Source organism: Bufo bufo, chromosome 2, assembly GCF_905171765.1.
Source record: "Bufo bufo chromosome 2, aBufBuf1.1, whole genome shotgun sequence".
Classification (NCBI taxonomy): Eukaryota; Metazoa; Chordata; class Amphibia; order Anura; family Bufonidae; genus Bufo; species Bufo bufo.
Window position 1 is genome coordinate 452,543,274 of NC_053390.1, and position 20,179 is coordinate 452,563,452.

The window sequence follows — 20,179 nt, forward strand, 5'->3', positions numbered from 1 at the left end:
TAGTCTTAGTAATATTCTGAGGCATCTGTTCTTATTATTCTGTTGTGCTGTTCCTCTGTTATTCTTGCCGGAAGCTTATTAATAAAGGGGTGGGGGTCTGAACAGTCTGACACTATACAGTCAGTGCTGCCATTGTCAGACTGTGCATTAACACCCAGTGGCAATTCCTTCATAAACTTCTAGTGGGAATAATAGAAAAATTGCACAGCAAAGTAATATGAAAAGATGAACCAGATCTGTTGCTTGGGGAATACCAGAAGTAACGGGCATGTTGGGAGAGGTGACGGGTCCAGTTTAGGGCAGAACTTTCTGCTGCTGTTACAGTCATCCTGCTCTGTTCCATTTTTTTTTTTAAGTCTGTGTATTGAAAAATGTTAGCAACTTGGGTTAACCTACCTGAGAGACTATATGTGAATGTCTTCAAAATGTATTTTTTATGTAATAAAACGTGTAACTGGATAAGTCTTTGAATGTTTTGAAGCCAGGTGGTGATGGGTTTGACAAGACTGAGTCCTTACACATTAGTGTATTTATCTGCTAAAGCCACCGAGAACGTCCAGTTCGGCCGGCAATACACTGATCTGTATGGGAAGCTCCCGACTCTCCTGACAGATGATGTCAAGGGAGAGAAAGATCGGGTGTACTGAATATTTTCATCCGATCCTTTGGTCTCCCAGGAGATAAGCCACCACCAGAGGTGTCTGGCAGCAGCGCTGTCCTCATTCATCATGTATGTGGAAGTCGCGAGAGATAGCTGTCAGCTGAGAGCCATTGATTGTTATGGCCGGCTTATGGGTGAGTTCACACAGACAGTAAATATCGTAAAGAGTTATGGAAAAAACACACAACTCTCCATCAGTTGTGGTCCCAGACTGAATGAACACATTGCATGGAAGAGGCACCAGGCCAACTACTGGGTAACAACATGGAGTGCGCCGCCAGAAATATCCATGTGTTTTGAACTTCCAATAATTAAACCATGCTTAGGAGTGTGGTTTTACAGAAACTTAAAGGGATTGTCTCACCTGAACCATTGGTGGCATATTGCTAGTATATGCCACCAATGTCAGATAGGTGTGGGTTCTGCCTCTGGGACCCTCGCCTATCACTAGAACAAAGCTCCCAAAGAGAATGAGAGCACATCACACATGCTGACCACCCTCCCTCCATTCATTTCTATGGGAGTACTGAAAATAGCTCAGCTATTTTCGGAACTCCCATAGAAATGCACGGAGAGCGCACCAAGCAAGCGCTGCCACCGTTCCATTCACTTTTGATGAACTGCTAAGTGGTCGAGCAAGAGCTAGAAATTAAATGGGAGGGCGAGCATGCCATTCTCCTTGGGAGCTTAGTTCTAGAGACAGGTGCGGGACATACCCCTGGACCCGCACCTGTCTGACCTCGGTGGCATTTCCTAATGATATGCCGCCAATGTTCAAAGTGACACAACCCCTTTAAGGTGCACCAGTTTGCACCAAAATGTGGACAGTGATTTCTGTTGCAAAGTAATAAGTAAAAGACAATAAATGGTAGGTTATTCAAAAGTGTCTACCTGTGCACGAAAATGTATCAACCAGTCTGAGCCCCTTTGATAAATTTGGTGGATTTTTAGACTGTCTAGCCGGATCCTTATCTCCCCTAACATCAGCCATCAGGACAGATTCGGAACAACCTGCCAAAATTGTCGGATTCAGCTGACACAGATCTAACATGTATGGCCTGTCTTTTGGACAGAATTAGTATATCTGCCCCACTGGTGAAGGAGCCCTAATCGGGCTGCAGCGATAGACTTCAAAAACTCTCAAAAAGCAGCGTGTGACACCGTATAGGTGGCATACCTCTTACATTAGGTGATCGTGTTTTGTGGGGTTTTTCTTCTTGTTTATTCGCTACACTTTTAGGCATACTGTAAAGAAGTTTTTCAAACTTGTAAGCTTTTTTTCATCCAGTAAAACTGTTAACAGTTTCGTAAGTGCTCTGAATAGTTTCTGGGAGTTTTTAGAAAATACTACTACAGTCCTCCAACCTCACGTTCCAGTACCCTGTAACATAGACTACCCCATGTAGAATAGACTTTACACAATTCATCTTCAAGTATGTTTGCTGTGAAAGAGCCCTTCAGCTTCTCTTCATCCACCTGAGTCTGATCTCTGCACCCCCACATGGCATTTCTGGAATTTTCTGGCAAGGTTCCTTATATGTTCCTCCAAGTGCTCCAACATGTTGAAATGTACCTTTCTCTCTGTGCAATTAATAAAAATGTGCATAAGTAATACAATTGTGGTGGACCAGAGTAAATATGTCCAAGACAAAATAGGCAACTACCTTAATTACAGAGATGGTTGTTTCAAGTTACCATCTCTCCACAGCAAAAGGGATAACTATTAGATCATTTCAAAAGGACATGGACACTATACACCTCGGAGTCCACTGGAATGAATGGAGCGAAAGGTCGGGCTTGCGCACTGCCGTTCCATTCTTTACAGGAATTTCGGAGATAGTCTACTACAGTGCTCGGCTATTTCTGGAGCTCCTATAGAGAGGCAGTGCCCATGCCCAACCTGCCACTCCTATTCATTTTTGAGGGCTCCAAGGTGTATGGGATCTCCATGCTTGTGATCTTTGGGAATCTCAGGTAGTACCCCCACCAGTCTAATAGTTATCCCTTATGCTGTGAATAGGTAGTAACTTGCACCAACCAGAATACCCTTTAAGGATCTTTGGGCCTTAAAGGGCTTTTTCCATGATTATATTTTCATTATTAATGAGAGGGTTTTAAAATTGGGTTTCTTTAAAGGCTATGTACACCTTTGGCTGCAATATATATATTTTTTATTATTGCATTATACTTATTTTGAGCTAAAAATCATTTTTTTCAATTGGTCTTTATTAAAAATATGGAATCTTTTTTTCTGTACAGAGCTGACATGCTCTACTAGCTGTCTGTGGATTTTTTGTCCTTTCCATCATCTGAGAAGCAGACAGACATCATAAACACTCATTATAGCTCAATCCTTATCTTACTAATAAGGCCGAGTTCACACGAACGTGTGGGACCCGTGCCCGTGCTGCGGCCCGCAAATTGCAGCCCGCAATGCATGATCGCCGGCCGTAGGTCAGCCGCATCAGATCGCGGACCCATTCACTTTAATGGGTGCGCGATCCGCCCGTTCCGCAAAAAGATAGGACATGTTCTATCTTTTTGCGGAACGGAAGTACGGGGCGCAACCCCACGGAAGCACTCCGTAGTGCTTTCGAGGGGTCCCGTTCCGCAATTCCGGACCCATTGAAGTGAATGGGTCCGCATCCGTGATGCGGAATGCACATAGAACTGTGGCCGTGCATTTGGCCACGGATCACACACGTTCGTGTGAACTAGGCCTAAGAATGTGGCTTAAAGTGTTTATGACCTCTCAGTAGTTTATAAAAAAGGGTAATTAGATGACTCACAAAGTGAAAATGAAAGTACCAGTCACACAGTTAGAAAAACAGTTAACCCTTTGTGACTGAACAGCTCAATATTTTTCAAAAAGGCCAATTGAAAATATGATTTTTAGCCAAAAATAAGTTAAATGCAATCATAAAAAAAAATAATACTCCAAACGTGTACATAGCCTTTAAAGTCACGAAAAAGTCCTTTAAAGGGGTTATCCAACCTGAATCATGCTCCCCAAAATGCCCGGACACCTCATACAGGTTATAATTATCCTGTCCCCGACACCTGCGTCGCTCCTGATGCCCAAACGGCCGCCGCTGTGTCAAGGGTGACGCTAGGGAGGCTCGTTCCAGTCGCGGCCTGCTATTGGCTAACCCCCCTCATCGCCGGATGTTTTGATCCACACGAAGGGGAGATGCAGCGGCATCATGAGTCACGAGGGTGCCGAGAAGCGGGGTAAGTATAACCTGTATAAGGCGCCCGGGTATTTTGGGGGGCATAACCCCTTTAATGGTTTAATCAGCTGGGATTATTACTGTGAGGGGGGCACAACGGGGAATATTACTGTGAGGGAGCACAGCTGATGCAATCTAATCAGCCATATTTTCCATCAATAGTTCATGGTGAGAAATTAATAGTACTCACTCATTAGAAGTGCGATCTGCACATTCAATTTATTTATTGATTCTCGTATTTCTTGGCTAAGAATTAGATTAGATTGCATTGACTGTGAGAGCAGGGCCAAAGTGAGGCTTTGAATCAAACTGTAGTGGTTCCACACTTGGGAGCCGATTGGATTGATTGCAGGGGGCACAGCTGGGAATATTACTGTGAGGGGGCACATATCTGGGCATAACTACTCTGAGGGGGACATATCTGGGCATTACTACTGTGAGGGGGGCACATATCTGGGCATATCTACTATGAGGGAGGCACAATACTGGCATAACCACTGTGAAGGAGGTACATATCTGGGCATAACTACTGTGTGGTTGCATAAAGGGGAAATAATTACTATGTGGGGGCATTTAGGGAACTGGGTGGGATTAGGTGTTTAGTTATGTTTGGGGCGGAGTTAAAGGCGTGTCCCAGTGCAGAAAAAATTTGCGCCGCACATAGTGTCCCTCTTCCTTATTTTCAAAAGTTGGGAGGTATTGTTGCACACAAGGCATCATATGACAATACTAAAATTTCCAATTTCAAATTCTAACCTGAAGGTTAATGTGCCTACTTACTGTTTTTCTCGAAGAGAGCACAGCACTTTAGTAATGAGAGTGTGCTGTTGACTGTTTGTCTGCTCTTTGATAATCCTGACCAGCTCTGATATTGGAAGCTGCAGTTCTTCTAGGCCCAGCCATGATGTGTTCTCCTGAGGGAAGAAAGCAAACATAAGGTCTAAGAGCAAAAATATTTACAGAAGGAAATTGCAGAACTTAGTCTAATATGCATGGCAGCTGAGTTCATGTACTATTTTTTGCAGGTGGCCCTCAGTCAAGCGCAGTCATCAAGAAAGAAAACAGGATAGTTTTTTTTCTGTCCAGAAGCCAGAGGAGTAGAGTACCAGAATTGCTGTATACTGCCAGAGCCCATGGGTCCTCATTTACTGTGATGGGGTCTGTCGGGTGTACGGCAAGAATGCCAGTTTTCTCCTGCAGAAAGAAAAAGTAGAAAACTGGAAACCCAAGAGATCCCATTATAGTGAATGGTGATCCAGCGAGCCCTGGCAGTAATTCTGGTGCTCTGCCCCTCTGCCAGGACAGACTATTGGAATACTGTAAAGTAGATCTGAACCTAGCCTAATAGAGTTATAACATATAACTATACTAAAATATAAATATAAAACATAATAGATATCGTGGAGATTAAGCTTATCCATGGCTGTAATTACTACAATGTACTATTACGGCACTGTCCAGCTGGTAAAAAAAAGTGTTCAAAATAAATAAATGAATGAATAAATGAATACCCACGATTCCTGCCACTCCTGTCCTGATGCCTCCCAGGATGATTGGCAGTGCCGTCATATTTACTTGTCAAGAGGGACGTGAGAAGAATCAGAACATTAGAGGCGGGGGATCAGTAGGGTATTACTTTTTTATCTTTACATTTGCTTTAAAACAATTGTACCAGCCAGACAGCATTTTATGCAAACAATCAGTAGTGTGAATGCAGTATCAATAAAAATTCTGTCAGATCAGCGCAGGACACTACTGTCAGAAAGGTATTTTTTGATTCATAATAATCACAAAATGCGGATCGGATGCGGAGCAAAAATACTGTTGTGTGCATGGGGCCTTAGAGTGATTTGGAGATGTAGCCTATGTGTTGGGGGAGAGGGGAATGCTAAAGATGAGGATCCTTTGCATTTCTACTTCTTTGGATTTTTTTTTCATTATGATGGCAACCTTGGGAACTACATTGAGTTTGTCAAGGTTTTAATACCGATGACGTGTCATCAGCTGTTGGAATAGAAAGCTGCGCTCTGTGCAGGCGCTTCCTTCCCTTCATTATTTACCTGCTCGCTGACGACATCGCAGCGGCAAGCAGGTGTAATTCCAAGCTATACAAAGAAATGGCCAGCTCACAAGAAGTTAATTGCATACAATTTAATCCCAACCTATAAAATTGTGCACGGTGTTGGCCAATCATACAGACATATATACGTTCTTATGCTGACATAGATGCACCGTATGGCAGCATACAATCAAATACACTATTGGATCGAAAATTGACAATAAAAATAAATGCATAAAAACATAAAAAATTATTAATAATCACGGTCCCTCCTTTACACTAAGCTGCGGAGCTCTCGGAGCTTGCTCTATAATATATGGACTGCAGCCCTACGTTGTTTTCTATTCAATTTTCTTAATTGGTGTATTTTCCATAAGATGGTAGGATATTCTATGGAGCGTATATGAGTGTCCAGTGTCTCAATTCACACTGATGGGTGCGTTAGATGGTTAACAGTAGTGATGCGCAAGTCCACTTACGGGTGCGGACTTGCGCTACAAAAGAAAATCACCCGCTACACTAAAAGGCAGCGAAGCGTCCGCACCCGTAAGTGGACTTGCGCATCACTACTGTTAACCATCTAACGCACCCATCAGTGTGAATTGAGACACTGGACACTCATATACGCTCCATAGAATATCCTACCATCTTATGGAAAATACACCAATTAAGAAAATTGAATAGAAAACAACGTAGGGCTGCAGTCCATATATTATAGAGCAAGCTGCGAGAGCTCCGCAGCTTAGTGTAAAGGAGGGACCGTGATTATTAATTTTTTTTTATGCATTTATTTTTATTGTCAGTTTTCGATCCAATAGTGTATTTGATTGTATGCTGCCATACGGTGCATCTATGTCAGCATAAGAACGTATATACAGTGGGGGAAATAATTATTTGACCCCTCACTGATTTTGTAAGTTTGTCCAATGACAAAGAAATGAAAAGTCTCAGAACAGTATCATTTCAATGGTAGGTTTATTGTAACAGTGGCAGATAGCACATCAAAAGGAAAATCGAAAAAAATAACTTTAAATAAAAGATAGCAACTGATTTGCATTTCATTGAGTGAAATAAGTATTTGAACCCCTACCAACCATTAAGAGTTCTGGCTCCCACAGAGTGGTTAGACACTTCTACTCAATTAGTCACCCTCATTAAGGACACCTGTCTTAACTAGTCACCTGTATAAAAGACACCTGTCCACAGAATCAATCAATCAAGCAGACTCCAAACTCTCCAACATGGGAAAGACCAAAGAGCTGTCCAAGGATGTCAGAGACAAAATTGTAGACCTGCACAAGGCTGGAATGGGCTACAAAACCATTAGCAAGAAGCTGGGAGAGAAGGTGACAACTGTTGGTGCGATTGTTCGAAAATGGAAGGAGCACAAAATGACCATCAATCGACCTCGCTCTGGGGCTCCACGCAAGATCTCACCTCGTGGGGTGTCAATGGTTCTGAGAAAGGTGAAAAAGCATCCTAGAACTACACGGGAGGAGTTAGTTAATGACCTCAAATTAGCAGGGACCACAGTCACCAAGAAAACCATTGGAAACACATTACACCGCAATGGATTAAAATCCTGCAGGGCTCGCAAGGTCCCCCTGCTCAGGAAGGCACATGTGCAGGCCCGTCTGAAGTTTGCCAATGAACACCTGAATGATTCAGAGAGTGACTGGGAGAAGGTGCTGTGGTCTGATGAGACCAAAATAGAGCTCTTTGGCATTAACTCAACTCGCTGTGTTTGGAGGAAGAAAAATGCTGCCTATGACCCCCAAAACACCGTCCCCACCGTCAAGCATGGGGGTGGACACATTTTGCTTTGGGGGTGTTTTTCTGCTAAGGGCACAGGACAACTTATTCGCATAAACGGGAAAATGGACGGAGCCATGTATCGTGAAATCCTGAGCGACAACCTCCTTCCCTCTGCCAGGAAACTGAAAATGGGTCGTGGATGGGTGTTCCAGCACGACAATGACCCAAAACATACAGCAAAGGCAACAAAGGAGTGGCTCAAGAAGAAGCACATTAAGGTCATGGAGTGGCCTAGTCAGTCTCCGGACCTTAATCCAATCGAAAACCTATGGAGGGAGCTCAAGCTCAGAGTTGCACAGAGACAGCCTCGAAACCTTAGGGATTTAGAGATGATCTGCAAAGAGGAGTGGACCAACATTCCTCCTAAAATGTGCGCAAACTTGGTCATCAATTACAAGAAACGTTTGACCTCTGTGCTTGCAAACAAGGGTTTTTCCACCAAGTATTAAGTCTTTTTTTGTTAGAGGGTTCAAATACTTATTTCACTCAATGAAATGCAAATCAGTTGCTATCTTTTATTTAAAGTTATTTTTTCGATTTTCCTTTTGATGTGCTATCTGCCACTGTTACAATAAACCTACCATTGAAATGATACTGTTCTGAGACTTTTCATTTCTTTGTCATTGGACAAACTTACAAAATCAGTGAGGGGTCAAATAATTATTTCCCCCACTGTATGTCTGTATGATTGGCCAACACTGTGCACAATTTTATAGGTTGGGATTAAATTGTATGCAATTAACTTCTTGTGAGCTGGCCATTTCTTTGTATATCTATTGTTTAGCTATTGAGTGGTAGCAGGCCGTGTTCGATTTTGGTGAGCTTCCTATAACTAAGTTTTTTGTCATTCCAAGCTAGCCTTCTCTTCAACTAGCTGATCGTCAGGGGTGCCAGGTGTGATAATGATGACCTATTCTGAGGAGAAGTCATCAATGAAAATGAAAGTCTTCTTTATAAATAAGGCCCCTTTTACACGGGCGATAATTCCGCGCGGGTGCAATGCGTGAGGTGAACGCATTGCACCTGCACTGAATCCGGACCCATTCATTTCTATGGGGCTGTGCACATGAGCGGTGATTTTCACGCATCACTGGTGCGTTGCGTGAAAATCGCAGCATGCTCTATATTGTGCGTTTTTCACGCAACGCAGGCCCCATAGAAGTGAATGGGGCTGTGTGAAAATCGCAAGCATCTGCAAGCAAGTGCGGATGCAGTGCGATTTTCACGCATGGTTGCTAGGAGACGATCAGGATGGGGACCCGATCTTTATTATTTTCCCTTATAACATGGTTATAAGGGAAAATAATAGCATTCTTAATACAGAATGATAAGTAAATTAGGGATGGAGGGGTTAGAAAAAATATATAAAAAATTAAACTCACCTCATCCACTTGTTCGCGCAGCCCGGCTTGTCTTCTTTCTTCTTCTTTGAGGACCTGGGAGGAAAAGGACCTTTGGTGACGTCCCTGCGCTCATCACATGGTCCATCACCATGGTGATGGACCATGTGATGGACCATGTGATCAGTGCAGTGACGTCACCAAAGGTCCTTTTTCTCCCAGGTCCTCAAAGAAGAAGAAAGAAGACAAGCCGGGCTGCGCGAACAAGTGGATGAGGCGAGTTTAATTTAATATATATTTTTTTTTAACCCCTTCATCCCTAATTTACTTAGCATTCTGTATCAAGAATGCTATTATTTTCCCTTATAACCATGTTATAAGGAAAAATAATAAAATCTACACAACACCTAACCCAAACCCAAACTTCTGTGAAGAAGGTCTGGGTACCAAACATGCCGATTTTTCTCACGCACGTGCAAAACGCATTAAAACGCTTTTTCCCGCAACGCACCCGCATCTTGTCCGGCCCTCACACGCGACACCCGTGTGAAAGAGGCCAAAATGTTTTCCTAGCTGCACTTTATCCAATTGATGTCAAGTAGGAAAATGCTCCAAAAATGTAAGACAGTTAAGGGCTGCAGTATGAAATGCTCTTTCTTATAATGCCGTAACAGTTCTGTCAGAACAAACGTATCCAGATATCGTCCAGTCCACTGGTCTGTGATATAGCTGCCAAGGAATCATCTCTCTCATGGGCCAGATATTGGCTTGATCATTGGATCAATTAGAAAAATCAGACCACGGACAATTTTAGCATACCTGATCATTTACAAGCGGTGAGTTTCTCTATCAAATACGTGTTCTCAGCTCAGATTCTCCTGGTTCTACAGTTCTAAGTCCTTTTTTGCTGGATTCTCGCTCAGTGTTTTGCATTTTTTTTTTTTTTGCATTTTTGTTGGTGTTTTAATGGCATCCTTTCTTGTTTTTTTTTGGCTACATGTTACTTTAAATAATAAATTATATATAAAATGCACTACATAGATTTTGTTTTTTGCTGCATTTTATTTCAAACTTGCTCTGAGTAGGGCATGTTTTGTGTTGAATATATTAAGTGTTACAACATAAAAAAATATTCCACCAAAATCCTAAAATTCATACTTTTTATCAATTTTAAAACACTGAAAAGTTTGTAAAGAAACTCTTAAAAGTGGACCTGTCGCCTCTCCTGACATGCCTGTTTTAGAAACGACTTGCATCTTCCATGTAATAACTATTTATCTTTATGACTATGTATATAGTATATACTATGTTACTATGTTGTGAAATTCCTCTGATATTCCTACTAGAAGTTCTGAAGGATTGCTAGCAGTTTGCAATGAGGGTCCAAGTGGTTGTTACGGTTATATCACCGCTCAGTCTGACACTGACAGCACTGATTGGATAGTGCCAGAGTGACATGCTTCTAACTGGTAATACCCATCTGGACCTTCATTACAAACAGCTAGCAACTCATTCATAACTTCTAGTAGGAATAATAAAAGGATAAAAGAAGGTCGCAACATAGTCATAAGAATAGATGCTACAGAATTTTTATTACATGGTGAATGCAAATAGTTACTAAAACAGACATCTCATGATAGGTTACTGGCTCTCTTGAATGGAGTTATTCATCCCTGGGGATCTTTTCTACAGCCCCCCCCCCCCAAGTGTGGCGGACCCACAGTGGTAATCATACTTACCTGATCTCTGCCGCTGGGTTCTGGCTCCATCACTGCCCCTCCGGTTCCTGGCTTCAAAATCCGGTGATTACCACTGCAAGTCCGGCCATGCCGGGGGGTCTGTAGAACAGGTCCCCAGGAGTGAGCAGCCCCTTTAAGTAGATTTTTTAGTCAGTGCTAGATTTTTGGTGGGGCATATTTATTGCATTCTTAGATTAACCTGAATCCATACTTACATTGAGTGGAGGCCTTTGTTCTTTAGACATATTTTGTGAAGGTAATTTTTTCAGTATGATTTGGGGGAAAGAGACCGGAGAAGTGACAGTGAATTGCTGTTCTTTATCAAAGGTAAATGTTCCTGTGTTCACTTCCACCAGCTTTACCCTCCGTTGACTCTTCTGTGCAGGTTTCGATTTCTGCTCACAGCTTTCACAGTTCTGTAATATCGGAAGAGAGATGCTGATAGCTTTTGAGTTCCTTCGAATAGAAGATTCTTCAAGACTGACATATCTTCTGTTCAATCTTTTCTCTAAAAGTCCTGATGTAGAAAATGAACTTTTAGCACTTTGTGAATCTTGTTCTGGAAGTTGCGATGTCGACGGTGAATAAAGTTCTCCATTTAATCCTTGATCTGAGAGTGCTGCTGTAGAAATTGAATTACATTCCTTCTCTGTGTCTGACGCATCTTCTTCATATAGGTCAATAGCCTCTCGCAAAACTGGTCGAAGATCAACTGTTATCCTGCGAACTACAAGCTGCTCTTGGACAATGTGTTCAGGGGCTGCAGTACATTGCACTTTATGAGGGTATCTGAAATCATTTTTCTAAACAGAATATGGAAAGAGCTTCAGTATGTATACTTAAAGGTAACCTGTCAGCACCATAACCCGCCAGCAGTACCTTACAGATGTTAAAATTAGGTTTCTAATGATGTTCTTGTGTAAGATGTCCGAGGTGCATGATCACTGTAACAACTTTTATTCCCCGCAGGTTGTTTGAAAATTAGGTTCTCGAAGTCAAGGGGGCAGCGGCTTTCATACTTAAAGTCAAGTTCACTGCACCCCCATCCTGCTCCATCGCATCTGATTGATGTCCTTTTGGATTCTTTCAGGCGCGATTCTATCCCGACATTTCACGCATGAGCAGTATGATCATGTTTCCGGTGACTGCGCATTGATCCCCACTGTAGTGTTCTCTGAAGTGCTTGACCTTTGACTCGCTGAAGGCCAAGTACACTACAGTGGGGATCAATGCTCAGGCGCCGTAATTGAAAAAAATAGAGCGAATGCGCAAAATATAGGGATGGTATCGCACCTGAAAGAATCTAAAAGGCCATTAATTAGATATGATGAGGCGGGAAGGGGGTGCGCTGAGCTTGATTTCAAGGGTGAAAGCTGCTGCCCCCTTGACTTTAATTTGCATTTTTAATTTTACAGTGAACACGCACCTCAGACATCTTACACAAGAACATCATTAGAAACTTGATGTCAACAGCTTTATGGTACTGCTGGTGGGTTATGGTCCATTTTGGTGCTGACAGGTTCCCTCTGAAGTGATGCTACATCTTTAACTATTATATTAGGAAACTGTGTTATAAGCCATTGCCTCATATATAAAAATTACCAGAAAATGCTACCTTTCAAATCAACCCATAATAACGGCATGGAATTCAAACTCAATGCAGTTGCCAACCAACACTTCTTCAGCAGATTTCAGGTGCCCTTTACAGCCACTTAAATTAATAATATCTATTGTACATTGTTTTTGAGCCCTTTGCTGTTACCATATAGCCAAGCCTTAAAGCGTTGCTTGCCTGGCACAGTACTCCCCCGGCGCATGCACTATGGTGGGGCCAGGACAATGAGTTCTACTGTGCATGTACCGAGGCTGTACACTATGGTGCAGGCATGGGACTATAGATCCAGGCAAGAGATGCTTCTGTTGCCTGTCCCTGTCAATACAGTGGAAGGACTACGGTCTATGGCTGCAGAGTGGAAACTCTAACATTTTTGGCTCTATACACCACCACAATGGATTTGAAATGAAACGAACAAGATGTGCTTTAACTGCGGACTGTCAGCTTTATTTGGAGGGTATTTACATCCAAATCAGGTAAACGGTGTAGGAATTACAACACTTTGCATATGTGCCTCCCACTTCTTAAGGGACCAAAAGTAATGGGACAATTGGCTTCTCAGCTGTTCCATGGCCAGGTGTGTGTTATTCCCTCATTATCCCAATTACAATGAGCAGATAAAAGGTCCAGAGTTCATTTCAAGTGTGCTATTTCCATTTGGAATCTGTTGCTGTCAACTCTCAAGATGAGATCCAAAGAGCTGTCACTATCAGTGAAGCAAGCCATCATTAGGCTAAAAAAACAAAACAAACCCATCAGAGAGATAGCAAAAAAACAACTGTTTGGAACATTCTTAAAGGGTTTCTATCACTTCATATCACATATTTAGGTGTCAGACACTAGCGATCCGCTAGTGTCTGCTCTACCGAACCATCCTAATATGATAGGTTTTGGGGCGGCCGTTTTGTTAAGATAACAACTTATATCTATATGCTAATGAGCCTCTAGGTGCTATGGGGGCATCATTAGCACCTAGAGGCTCGGTCTACCTTCATAAACTGTCGCCGCCCAGCGCGTCCCTCCAGCCCGCCCATCTCCTCCTGAATGCGATCCTCTCCGTGCGCATCTCTGTTCTGCGCATGCGCAGTGAATGTCTGACCGCTTCCCTGCTCAGACATCTCCACTGCGCCGATGACATCATAGTGCTCCGAGGAACAGGCGCAGTGGAGCTGTCTGAGCAGGGAAGCGGTCAGGCATTCACTGCGCATGCGCAGAACAGAGACGCGCACGGAGAGGATCGCAGATCATCGCATTCAGCAGGAGATGGGCGGGCTGGAGGGACGCGCTGGGCAGCGGCAGTTTAGGAAGGTAGACGGAGCCTCTAGGTGCTAATGACGCCCCCATAGCACCTAGAGGCTCATTAGCATATAGATATAAGTTGTTATTTTAGCAAAACGGCTGCCCCAAAACCTATCATATTAGGATGGTTTGTTAGAGCAGACACTAGCGGATCGCTAGTGTCTGACACCTAAATATGTGATATGAAGTGATAGAAACCCTTTAAAAAGAAGGAACGCACCGGTGAGCTCAGCAACACCAAAAGACCCGGAAGACCACAGAAAACAACTGTGGTGGATGACCGAAGAATTCTTTCCCTGGTGAAGAAAACACCCTTCACAACAGTTGGCCAGATCAAGAACACTCTCCAGGAGGTAGGTGTATGTGTGTCAAGTCAACAATCAAGAGAAGACTTCACCAGAGTGAATACAGAGGGTTCACAACAAGATGTAAACCATTGGTGAGCCTCAAAAACAGGAAGGCCAGATTAGAGTTTGCCAAACAACATCTAAAAAATCCCTCACAGTTCTGGAACAACATCCTATGGACAGATGAGACCAAGATCAACTTGTACCAGAGTCATGGGAAGAGAAGAGTATGGAGAAGGAAAGGAACTGCTCGTGATCCTAAGGCCCCTTTCACACGGGCGTTGCGGGAAAATGTGTGGGTGCGTTACGGGAACACCCACAATTTTTCCGCGCGAGTGCAAAACATTGTAATGCGTTTTGCACTCGCGTGAGAAAAATCTTGCATGTTTGGTACCCAAACCCGAACTTCTTCACAGAAGTTCGGGCTTGGGATCGGTGTTCTGTAGATTGTATTATTTTCCCTTATAACATGGTTATAAGGGAAAATAATAGCATTCTGAATACAGAATGCATAGTACAATAGGGCTGGAGGGGTTAAAAAAATAAATAAAAATTTAACTCACCTTAATCCACTTGATCGTGAAGCCCGGCTTCTCGTCTGTCTCCTTTCCTGAACAGGACCTGTGGTGAGCATTAATTACAGGAAAAAGACCTGTGGTGATGTCACTCCGGTCATCACATGATCCATCACCATGGTAAAAGATCATGTGATGGATCATGTGATTACTGGAGTGACGTCATCACAGGTCCTGTTCCTGTAATTAATGCTCACCACAGGTCCTTTTCAAAAAAGGAGACAGACGAGAAGCCGGGCTTCCCGATCAAGTGGATTAAGGCGAGTTAAATATTTGTATTTTTTTTTTAACCCCTCCAGCCCTATTGTACTATGCATTCTGTATTCAGAATACTATTATTTTCCCTTATAACCATGTTATAAGGGAAAATAATAATGATCGGGTCTCCATCCCGATCGTCTCCTAGCAACCGTGCGTGAAAATCGCACCGCATCCGCACTTGCTTGCGGATGCTTGCGATTTTCACGCAACCCCATTCACTTCTATGGGGCCTGTGTTGCGTGAAAAATGCAGAATATAGAGCATGCTGCGATTTTCACGCAACGCATAAGTGATGCGTGAAAATCACCGCTCATGTGAACAGCCCCATAGAAATGAATGGGTCGGTATTCAGTGCGGGTGCAATGCGTTCACCTCACGCATCGCATCCGCGCGGAATACTCGCCCGTGTGAAAGGGGCCTAAGAATACCACCTCATCAGTGAAGCATGGTGGTGGTAGTGTCATGGCGTGGGCATGTATGGCTGCCAATGGAACTGGTTCTCTTGTATTTATTGATGATGTGACTGCTGACAAAAGCATCAGGATGAATTCTGAAGTGTTTCGGGCAATATTATCTGCTCCTATTCAGCCAAATGCTTCAGAACTCATTGGACGGCGCTTCACAGTGCAGATGAACAATGACCCAAAGCATACAGCAAAAGCAACCAAAGAGTTTTTTAAGGGAAAGAAGTGGAATGTTATGCAATGGCCAAGTCAATCACCTGACCTGAATCCAATTGAGCATGCATTTCACTTGCTGAAGACAAAACTGAATGGAAAAATGCCCCAAGAATAAGCAGGAACTGAAGACAGTTGCAGTAGAGGCCTGAAATAGCATCACCAGGGATGAAACCCAGTGTATGGGGATGTCTATGCGTTCCAGACTTCAGGCTGTAATTGACTGCAAAGGATTTGCAAACAAGTATTAAAAAGTGAAAGTTTGATTTATGATTTTTATTCTGTCCCATTACTCTTGGTTCCTTAACAAGTGGGAGGCACATATGCAGACTGTTGTAATTCCTACACCGTTCACCTGATTTGGATATAAATACCCTCAAATTAAAACTGACAGTCTGCAGTTAACCACTTGCTGCACACTTAACGCCCAAAGGCGTCAGTGCGGCGGCACTCTCAGGGCTCAGCAACGCCTATTGGCGTCATCTCGTGAGACCCGAGATTTCCTGTGAACATGCGCTCACAAGAGCGCGCGTTCACAGGATCGCGCAGTTCACAGGATCGCGCAGTTCACAGGATCGCGCAGTTCACAGGATCGCGCAGTTCACAGGATCGCGCAGTTCACAGGATCGCGCAGTTCACAGGATCGCGCAGTTCACAGGATCGCGCAGTTCACAGGATCGCGCAGTTCACAGGATCGCGCAGTTCACAGGATCGCGCAGTTCACAGGATCGCGCAGTTCACAGGATCGCGTAGTTCACAGGATCGCGCAGTTCACAGGATCGCGCAGTTCACAGGATCGCGCAGTTCACAGGATCGCGCAGTTCACAGGATCGCGCAGTTCACAGGATCGCGCAGTTCACAAGTTGATCTACAGCCTGCCAGCGCTGATCATTCCCTGGCAGGCTGTAGATGTTAAAAAAATCGCATCAGAAAGGTATATTAGACGCTGTTTTGTTAACAGCGTCTGATATACCTGCTACCTGGTCCTCTGGTGGTCCCTTTTGCTTGGATCGACCACCAGAGGACACAAGCAGCTCTGTAAGTAGCACCAAGCACCACACTACACTACACCCCCCCTGTCACTTATTAACCCCTTATTAACCCCCGATCACCCCATACAGACTCCCTGATCTGTCCCTATATTCCAATGAGTACTTTTAGGATTTCACAGGGCATTTTTACGCATTTGGATTCCAAACTACTTCTCACGCTTTAGGGCCCCTAAAATGCCAGGGCAGTATAAATACCCCACAAGTGACCCCATTTTAGAAAGAAGACACCCCAAGGTATTCCGTGAGGGGTATGGTGAGTTCATGTAAAATTTTATTTTTTGTCACGAGTTAGTGGAATATGAGTCTTTGTGAGAAAAAAATAAAATTTCCGCTAACTTGTGCCAAAAAAAAAAAAAATCTTCTATGAACTCGCCATGCCCCTCACGGAATACCTTGGGGTGTCTTCTTTCCAAAATGGGGTCACTTGTGGGGTATTTATACTGCCCTGGCATTTTAGGGGCCCTAAAGCGTGAGAAGTAGTTTGGAATCCAAATGCGTAAAAATGCCCTGTGAAATCCTAACGGTACCCATTGGAATTTTGGCCCCTTTGTGCACCTAGGCTGCAAAAAAGAGTCACACATGTGGTATCGCCGTACTCAGAAGAAGTAGGGGCATGTGTTTTGGGGTGTATTTTTACATATACCCATACTGTGTGTGAGAAATATCTCTGTAAATGACAACTTTAAAAAAAAAATTATACAAAGTTGTCAATTTACAGAGATATTTCTCTCACCCAGCATGGGTATATGTAAAAATACACCCCAAAACACATTGCCCTACTTCTTCTGAGTACGGCGACACAACATTTGTGACACTTTTTTGCAGCCTAGGTGCGTAAGGCTGCGTTCACACGGGCGAGATTTCCGCGCGGGTGCAATGCGGTAGGTGATTGCATTGCACCCGCACTGAATCTGGACCCATTCATTTCTATGGGGCTGTTCAGATGAGCGATGATTTTCACGCATCACTTATGCGTTGCGTGAAAATCGCAGCATGCTCTATATTCTGCGTTTTTCACGCAACGCAGGCCCCATAGAAGTGAATGGGGTTGCGTGAAAATCGCAAGCACCCGCAAGCAAGTGCGGATGCGGTGCGATTTTCACGCATGGTTGCTAGGTGACAGTCTATAAACTGTATTACTTTCCCTTATAACATGGTTATAAGGGAAAATAATAGCATTCTGAATACAGAATGCATAGTACAATAGGGCTGGAGGGGTTTAAAAAAATAAACTCATTAACTCACCTTCTCCTCTTGATCTCGAAGTTCCCGGTCTCTTCTTTACTTGAGTTGTGGGCTAAAGGACCTTTGAGTTGAGTTTACTGATGAGTTGTGGGCTAAAGGACCTTTGGTGACGTCAGATCTCATGCTCCAATCACATGGTACATCACCACGGTGATGGAAACCCCCTGGAAACCTCAAACTCCAGATTGCCATCAACCAAAATCGGAGGAGGAGGCAAAGAGGAGGGTACCGTGGGCTGGACATATGGTTTTAAGAGAGATCTGTGAAATACATTATGTATCTTCCAAACCCGTGGAAGATCAAGACGGAAGGCAACAGGATAGATGACTGACAAGATTTTATAAGGGCCAATAAACTTGAGACCCAATTTCCAGGAGGGAACCTTCAGTTTAATATTTCTTGTAGACAACCACACCAGATCACCCACATTCAGGTGAAAGAAAACCAGAAAGAGCCCCTCCCGAGAATGTCCCAAACTGCGGATGGAACCCATATGCACCAAAGAATGGTGACTTATCAGAAGATTCCTGACGATGGTTGTTCAGAGCAAACTCAGCAAGAGGGAGAAATGAACACCAACCCTCCTGGTTCTCTGCCACAAAACAGCGCAAATATGTCTCCAGAGTCTGATTGAGGCGCTCAGTCTGACCATTCGACTGCGGGTGAAAAGCAGAAGAGAAGGACAGCCGAACCCCCAGGCGAGAACAGAAAGCCTTCCAGAACCTGGAGACAAACTGCGTGCCTCTATCAGAAACAATATCAGAGGGAATGCCGTGCAATTTAACAATATGGTCGACAAAAGCTTGCGCCAACGTTTTAGCATTGGGTAAACCAGGGAAAGGTACGAAATGAGCCATCTTGCTAAAACGGTCCACCACCACCAGGATCACCGACTTCCCCGAGGAACGAGGAAGATCCGTGATAAAGTCCATGGACAGGTGTGTCCAAGGACGGGAAGGTATGGGTAACGGGAGAAGGGAACCTGAAGGCCGTGAACGAGGGACCTTAGCGCGAGCGCACTTCTCACAAGCAGCCACAAAACCCTCCACCGACTTACGAAGAGCCGGCCACCAAAATCTCCGAGCAATGAGATCTACCGTGGCTCTACTCCCGGGGTGACCAGCAAGAACCGTATCATGATGCTCCTTGAAGAGTTTGTGACGTAGCTCAGGAGGCACGAACAACTTCCCAGAAGGACAACGGGCAGGTGCCTCAGTCTGGGCAGCCTGGACCTCGGCCTCCAAATCGGAATATAGAGCAGAAACAACTACCCCCTCCGCCAAAATGGGACCCGGGTCCTCGGAGTTTCCTCCTCCCGGAAAACAGCGAGAGAGAGCATCAGCCTTCACATTTTTGATCCCAGGTCGGAATGTAACGACAAAATTTAATCTGGAGAAGAACAGAGACCATCTGGCCTGTCTCGGATTCATACGCCTGGCCGACTCCAAGTATGCCAGATTCTTATGGTCGGTAAAAACGGTGATAGGGAGTTGTTGGCCATCAAGTTGGCTTTCGAGGAATGGCGCCATTGGTTGGAGGGGGCCAGGCACCCTGTCTCCCACATCATAGTTTCTCTCTACTAGAGCCCTGTCTGGTTCATCATAGAGGGTACCTAGGGCCTGAAAGAACCCCTCCACAGAATATAAACAACTGGCGCCAGCAGGTAAAGAGAACGCCCAGTCCTGGGGATCACCCTGTAATCGGGAAATGGTAATGCCCACGCGTTGACTCTCGGGGCCAGAGGACACGGGGCGCAAACGGAAGTAAAGTTTGCAACTCTCCTTAAAAGAGAGAAACTTCTTCCGGTCTCCAGAAAAGGTTTCTGGGAGCTTAATCTGGGGCTCAAAATGCGGACTGGAGGCCTGAGGAGTGGAAGAGCCTTGCCCTAACTCAAAAGAGCTGAGTTTTTCCCCTAACTCCTGCACCATCTGCGTCAGATTAGAGACATAGTCAGTCAGGGTCACCAGAGGATTCATAATACAGTGGTTATTGGGCCTGTTAATCTGTAACGGTCGCGTACACACACACACAGGGGGGAGGGAAGTGACCACTGCGCTCCACCCTTACCCCTGGCCCTGCCTCGCGAGTCCTAATGACAGGGGACAACTGGACGGCAATCCCTAACTTGGAGTAAGTGCAGGGATGACAGACAGACAAACAACAGGACGCGAACGGACCGAGTCAATACCAGGAAAGCTGCAAAGTACAAATGGAGCAAGCAGAGAATTGTCAGGAGAAGCCGGGGTCATAAATACCAGGAGAGC